General features: G+C 39.1%; 1 long non-coding RNA gene across 2 annotated transcripts; it reads right to left on the reverse strand.

The window, feature by feature from the left end:
* Positions 1 to 5,107: 5,107 nt before the first annotated feature.
* LOC118556666 lies at positions 5,108 to 7,240 on the reverse strand. 2 transcript variants are annotated; one of them, XR_004927281.1, is made up of 3 exons: positions 6,799 to 7,240; positions 6,576 to 6,715; positions 5,108 to 6,481 (listed from the first exon to the last, which is right to left on the reverse strand). It is a non-coding gene; the product is annotated as an uncharacterized LOC118556666 (long non-coding RNA). The 2 variants fall into 2 exon arrangements; XR_004927280.1 differs by having other exon boundaries at positions 6,576 to 7,240.
* Positions 7,241 to 7,517: the final 277 nt, after the last annotated feature.

The following is a 7,517-nucleotide window of genomic DNA, read 5'->3' on the forward strand; positions in this document are numbered from 1 at the left end:
CCAGAACTACTTCGGTTCAGTAGTGTAGCTCGTTTAGTTCCTGGTGCCTGAGACAAACTTATGAGAGTTCCCAACATAGAGTGCAGCATTTGGTCTTTTATCTTGACAAAAGAGCAGCAGCTTGCTAACATGGAAGTCAGTAAGAGAAACGGACCAGAAAGAGAACAGAATACAACATTTATCTATCCTGTGGAAGTAAAAAAATCACCGTTTAATATCGAATATGCCGTTTAAAAACAGCATATTAGATTGATTGCCAAGCTTTTGTACCGATTTAAGCCACAAGATGTCAGTATTACTTATCACTCCTTTATTGTTTCTTATAATGCTCACATTTGTAATTTCTGTTGAATGTCAAACTAACCAATGCAGATGAGGCAAGGCAAGTCAAATTTATTTGTATAGCACATTTCAGTACAGAGACAATGCAAGGTGCGTTACATGAATAAAATGCAGGAAAAAAACAGAATAAAACCAAGTAAGAATACAATGTAGAAACAAAATAGAACTTGGAAAAATAGAAACTAAAAGCAAGTATTAAAAAACAGTTGGACTACAAAGTTGAACTAATGATGTTTCAGTAAAACAGTTTAACTAGAACAGTCGAAGGCAATCCTAAACAAATGTGGTTTTAATCTTGATTTAAAGGAACTCAGGCTTTCCGCATTTTTACAGTTTTCTGGAAGTTTGTTCCAGATAAGTGCAGCATAGGAACTGAATGCTGCTTCTCTGTGTTTGGTTCTGGTTCTACGTATGCGGAGTAGGCTGGAGCCAGAAGACCTTAGTGGTCTGGAGGGTTGATACACTGATAACAAGTCTGTGATGTATTTAGGTGCTAAGCCATTCAGACATTTATAGACTAACAGAAGTATTTTAAAGTCTATTTTCTAAGATACAGGGAGCCAGTGTAAGCTGTCTGATCCACTTTTTAGGTAGGCCTGTGAAAACACCGTTGCAATAACCAATTCGACTAAAATAAACGCATGGATTCGTTTTCCAGATCCTGCGGAGACATCAGTCCTTTAATCCTGGAAATGTTCCTCAGGTGATAGAAAGCCGACCTTGTAACTGTCTTTAGATGCTTTTGGAGGTTCAGGTCTGAGTCCATCACTACTCCAAGGTTTCGGGCCTGATCAGTGGTTCCTAGTTGAAGCAGCTAAAGCTGTGTACTAACTTCTGATCTCTCCTCTATTGGTGCAAAGATTATTAATTCAGTTTTGTTTTTATTCAATTGAAGAAAATTTTGGCACATTCATGCATTGATTTCTTCTAGGCATTTACTCAGTGCTTGAACTGGTTCATAGTCACCTGGTGACATGGTGATGTAGAGCTAATGTGTCATTGTAACGATGAGCCAACGTTACATGTTAATTTTAATATTATTTTAGAAATGAAGTAGTTAAACAGCACGCCAATTGTTTTTCCTATTTGTTTGTTTTTGTTTGGATTGAATCTGTTTGTTTTTCTGGGCGTGGTTTCACCTGCAGTGGAGGGACCTCATCCTAGGGTCCGTTCTTCGTACGTCGCTAACTCAGTTAGCTGGATTTCATTGTTGACTATTTGGCATGATCTTGGATCGTTTGGTTCTTCGAAACTCATCCCGGACTTGCTGTCATAGCAACATGTGCGCAAAGTTGAGCCTGCTCCCAAGCAGGTTTATTTCATGTAAACAGTATTAGATCGTAGTGGAGGAGATAGGGAAGTCTGTGTCTAGCCAGCGCACTTGGACCACCTAGTGGCAGAGGAAGGGACAGAATTGTGGAACACCATTTTTTTATGTTCAATAAAACACGAAACAAATAATGCTTAGTTCCTGTCGTTTTATTTAAACAATTATTTATAAAGAAGAGTCAGTAAATATTTTGCCTGCAGTAAGAGATAGTTATGTAAAGTCAGTAATACTACTATGTGTAAAATGGTGTATTAGATTTTACTCTGAAGGTCCTTTTGAAGCAACTCGATCTCTAGTGCAGTTTTTCTCTTTTTCACGTTGTGGAGTTCAATTTTTCTTCTTAATTTGTATTTTTTTTTTTTTTCAGGTCAAAATACTTTTTCTTTTGTTGAAGATGCCGTTAACATAGGGAACAGATGGCACCTTGAGTCATTTTGTGAAAAAAAAAGAAAAAGGGTTAAACATGTAAAAGTAAAAGGAACCCGATTTTTTTCAGCCTTCTTATTGGTGGCTGTTAAAACAGACAAACACATAATTAAACAGTGGCTTTTAAAAAAGAGGAAGAAGTTGCTTTTTAAAATACAGTATAATAATTAAAGGCTATCATTTTGTAGAATATTCTTGTACTTTTTCCCCACGTTCTAGTGGCTCCCATAGAGGCTAAGACATAAAAGAACAAAGTACTTGTGAAATTATTAAAATACAAAAAATATATACTGTAGAAAGTGATAGAAACATCTACCATGAACAGTATTTACAATTTAATTTGTCTGCTGCTGTTTGCCAGCCCTCTCTCCTGGTTTTAGCAGACTTTGAGGTGTTCACTGTCATTTAATTGACTCAAATTCGGCATAACCTTCTTTTAAAAGCTCTTGTTCTGCTGGGAGAAAAACTGTGGGCGTTCTTTGGCCATGCTGAACAGCCAATAGCAGCGCTGCTGATCATTGTTTCTACTATCGATACATTTCCCCTTTTAAACAAATGCATGAACGCGCAGTTGTCTCAGATAACTCAATCCAGCCATACTAATCATAAACAACAGGTGTGTTCGAAGAACCCAATTAGCCGGATCATGATTAGCCGGATGAAATCATCTTGGATGTCTCATTTGATCTTGGATGTTTTAAGCAACGTACGAAGAACGGACCCCTGGTGTATCACACTCAGGTGTGCAGACTGCAGTATTGGTCAAACTAAGAGGCAGATTAAGAGGGGTGACATTGGCCAGATTAGATTTTTGTGTTGCTATAGATTTTGCATGTAATGATTGGAATTGGTTTAAGTTTGTATTAGTTTGCAAATGTATTGTGTTTTTGTCCTTTGTTTAATGTAAATAGTGTTATATTTTATATCTTGCATTTAATATATACCTAATAATGGTTTCTCCCAATTTAGGTGATTCTGAATTTAAGCTGTTTGTAATTTGTTGTCCATTGTTGGTTGGTTGGTTGGGTTGGTTCCACTGCTGGCTACAAAGAAAAAAAAATAATAATAATAATAATAATAATAATAAAAGAAAAGAAGCTTCCACAGTTGAGACAGTGTTTTGTTTTTGGACTGCCGTTCTGGGTCCCGCTTCCATGGCCGCTCGACCAGGGGTCCGTTCTTCGTACGTCGCTAACTCAGTTAGCAGGATTTCATTGTTGACGATTTGGCATGATCTTGGATCGTTTGGTTCTTCGAAAGACATCCTGCACTTGTTGTCATAGCAACATGTGCGCCAGCTTAAGCCTGCTTGAGAGCTTCGATCGAGAGATTAGATCGCAGCTGTATAAGCGGAGGAGATAGGGAAGTCTGCCGTAGCCATGTCCATTTTTACGACTGCAACTTGTTGCGGAAGATGCAAGAATAATTTGCAGAGTTTTTCGAATTAATCGCGTATTGCGCAATAGACAGGATCCTTTAGCGCAGCGCGACAGTGTAATTGTAGAGAGATTTTCTTGGTGGCTGTTATAAACAGACAAACACATCATTTAACAGTGGCTTTTAAAGAGGAAAAAGTGGTGTTAGAGCCATAAATAGAAAAGTTATTTGTATGATGGTTTGCTTTTTATTTTTATCCTATTCAGTAAGACGATTTGTTCGGGCCATTTTATTGTGAAGTTTAGTTTACTTTGAAAGGCTTGCTTCCTGTCGAGCCGTATATTGTATTAGAAAAAAAACTATGGATGGATTATCTAGTCACGGAGCAATACAGTTTTACCGTGTAAACTGTGGATGACTTGGAAAAGGAAAATTTTAATTTTTTATGGATAAAGATTTTTTTTGTTAAAATTCCCAGTTTGCACGTGTCCTTTACTTCCCGTGTCTAAGGAATGACACTGAAATTTGGATCTCTTGACATAACAAGTGCCTTTTTAAAATAAAGTATACTAATTAAAGGCTACCATTTTGTAGAATATTCTTGTATTTCACTTTTACTTGTCCCCATGTTCTAGTGGGTCCCGTGGAGGCTCTGACATAAAAGAACAAAGTAAATATGAGATTATAAAATGCAAAAATACATACTGTAGAAAGTGATAGAAACATCTACCATGGACAGTATTTACGCATTAATTTGTCTGCTGCTTTTTACCAGCCCTCTCTCCTGGCTTTAACAGAATTATAGATGTTTTAATTAATGACTCAAATTCGGCATAACCTTCCATTAAAAGCTCTTGTTCTGCTTGGGAGAAAAACTGTGGGCGTTCTTTGTCCATGCTGAACAGCCAATAGCAGCGCTGCTGATCATTGTTTCTACTATCGATACATTTCCCCTTTTAAACAAACGCGTTAACGCGCAGTTGTCTCAGATAACTCAATCCAGCCATACTAATCGTAAACAACAGGTGTGTTGGAAGAACCCAATTAGCCGGATCAGGATTAGCCGGATGAAATCATCTTGGATGTGTCATTTGATCTTGGATGTTTTAAGCAACGTACGAAGAACGGACCCCAGGTGGCCAAGCCCGTCACAGTCATCTACATAGTTATGGTAACTGATGTTTTTTATGACCTGAGCTAGAGGGAGCATGTAGATATTGAACAGGAGGAGACCCAGGATGTAATTTTTGTCGTCTGGGACGTAAAGTTACCTACTGATACAAAAATGTCCCTGTCCTTTAAGTAGGATTTAAACCAGTGGAGAGCTGTACCATAGTGATGGGTTGATGAGGCATCATGAAACGTTTCGACACCAAACTGTATTGATACTGTGTCGATACTGTGTCACTGAATACTGACACCTGCTGGACATTAAAAATCCCTACAGGCAACCTAGTTGACAGAGTTAACTGACACTGATTTGATGACACTAATATGATGTAATTCATTGTATGGTGCATTGTAATTTTAAAACATCTTTGATATTTTAGATACAGTCAATAAATAATGAGAACCTGTATCATAATGTAATAACATCTGAATAAACATGTGAATAAAGATGCTTGTTCACTGTTTTTTTTTTTTTACAAATTTTTATTAAAAAATAAATAAATTGTTGCAACGTTATGAAAATCAGTCTGTTACGCTTTTTTGATATTAGTTCTCCAGCTGTGGAAAACACCCGCTCACACGGCACAGATGAAGCTGGAGTGCACAAAAATTTTAAGGACAGGCGGAGGAGGTTTGGATAAACCCTCTTTTGGTTTTTCCAATATATAAGAGGATCCTGGGACCTCGCAATATTGCCCTCTGCCATGTATCTATGCACCTCATGGATGTCATCAGCTGTGGCACTTTTGGTCTGCCTCCCCACTTCGAGATCAAAATGTTCCCAAAGGTTATCTAAAAAACAAAAACAAATTGGCATTTTAGTACATGATTTACAAACAACAAAGAAATAATGCTCAATACCATGCCTGAAGTGGGGGCAGACAGCTGTTGTGAAGATGTTCCCGGCTGGGGCTCATTTGAGCCTCCAACTATTGAGGCACATTCTGTCCGCAGTCTGCTGAGGGCCTCGTTGCACTTGGAGGAACTGTGGAACCCAAGTGATTTAAATCTGGGGTCTAGAAGTGTCGCCAGGGTCAACACACTTAATGACTCCAGGTTGGAAGCAGTGTCTGTAACTCGACGCTTCAGGTGTTCATGTAGGTGTCGTGCTGTGTCAGTGTGCAAGGTTGAAGCATTACACTCAAGTGCCTTTTATAGAGCATTTCCATCATTGGGATGACCTTTGATCCTGACACTCGCCTCTCTGCAGACAACTCCACTGTAGCTTGATGGAAAGGAGCAAGCACAAGTAGTGTTTCTCCTATGATGGTAAACTCATCAGCTGTAAGTGGAGTCAAATCTGTTTTTAGAGAGGCCAGAGATACCCACACTGCTACTTCTCATCATGCAGCCTTGACAGCATTTCATACGTGCTGTTCCAGCGTCTTGGCACCTGGAACAGCACGTATGGATCCAACTGATGGATGTAAGAGTGGGGATCTGATCACATGATTTTCTAACTAATAAATTGAGACTATGTGCAATGCAAATTGAGTGCCGAATTTGGAGCTGTCTAGCGCATGCAATCATGTTTGGTGCTGCGTCGGTCACAAGACACTTTACTTTATTTGTTAAGGCCCAGTCCTCCATCATGGCCCTTTTTACTTGGGCCAAATTGTCAGTAGTGTGAATTTGTGGAAAGTATTGCACACCTAACACAGATGTACACAGCTGCACATTTTCATTAAAGTAGTGACAGGTTAGAGCCAAGTAAGCCTCCATGTTCACAAATGTCCACATGTCAGCGGTTATACTCACTGCCACAGCTTGCTGTACTTCCATTTTCACTCATTCCCGTTCCTCCTCGTACTTTTTGGCCAACATTTGTTTGATGGTCTGAAAACCACACCAAGTCAAACAAGAAGAAAATCAATATATTTAAAATAAATTTGATAAATAAACTACCACTTTAGATAATTTCCACACAAACCTTTCTGGTTGGCAAAACATATGAGGGCTCAAGGAGCTGAACCAGCTCCCTGAACCCTTCATTATCCACAACGGCGAGGGGCTGGCAGTCCTTTACAATGAAATTAAGCACAGCCTCATCGAGCATCTGCTTCCTGGAAGCTTGATGGTTAAAAATGAGAAAGTATAAATTAATCGAAATTATCAATAAAACAAAGTCAGTAAGTTGTAAAATACCTGTATACCTGAGTTTATCATGGGTGTATCATGGATTTCATTCTCATGCTTGGCCCTATAATGCCTCAGCATTGAGGAGGTGTTATTCAAATATGCAAGCTCTGTTGAGCAATTGCGACATTTAACCTGCAGAAAATAACACGAACAGTAAACTAAAGGTCACTTTGAAATGAATTTCTATTCAGAAAATCAAGTGGAAACTCTGAGAGGAACAGGATGAAACAAGGAAATCAAAACAAATACCTTATTTTCCGAAATGACATCAAAGTGGTCCCACACAGCAGAAACCTTTCTTTTTGGTTTAGGAAGCTCCATCATTTTTGATGAGTTGTGTATTCGCAAAACACGCAAGATTGTTTTGGCAGATGCATCCCGTTGACAGATGCGCTTCCTTATAAACAGTTTGGCCCGTCAATCAGTTCGAAACAGGTCCTGTATTGGTCACGTGACTTTTCCGTAGTGATACACACATCGATACGGGTTTCGCTCTATGAGACCAACACATACGCCGACGCATCGGTGTTGCCCGACCCATCACTACTGTACCAGAAAGGCCGACCCAGTTTTCCAGGCGTTCTAACAGAATGGAGTGATTGACAGTATCAAATGCTGCCCTGAGGTCCAATAGTACCAGCACTGTGGTTCTTCCACAGTCTGCATTTATATGGATGTCATTAAACACCTTGATAAGGGCGGTCTCTGTACTGTGGTGAGCATGGAAACCTGA

This window comes from Fundulus heteroclitus, chromosome 20 (genome assembly GCF_011125445.2).
Source record: "Fundulus heteroclitus isolate FHET01 chromosome 20, MU-UCD_Fhet_4.1, whole genome shotgun sequence".
Classification (NCBI taxonomy): Eukaryota; Metazoa; Chordata; class Actinopteri; order Cyprinodontiformes; family Fundulidae; genus Fundulus; species Fundulus heteroclitus.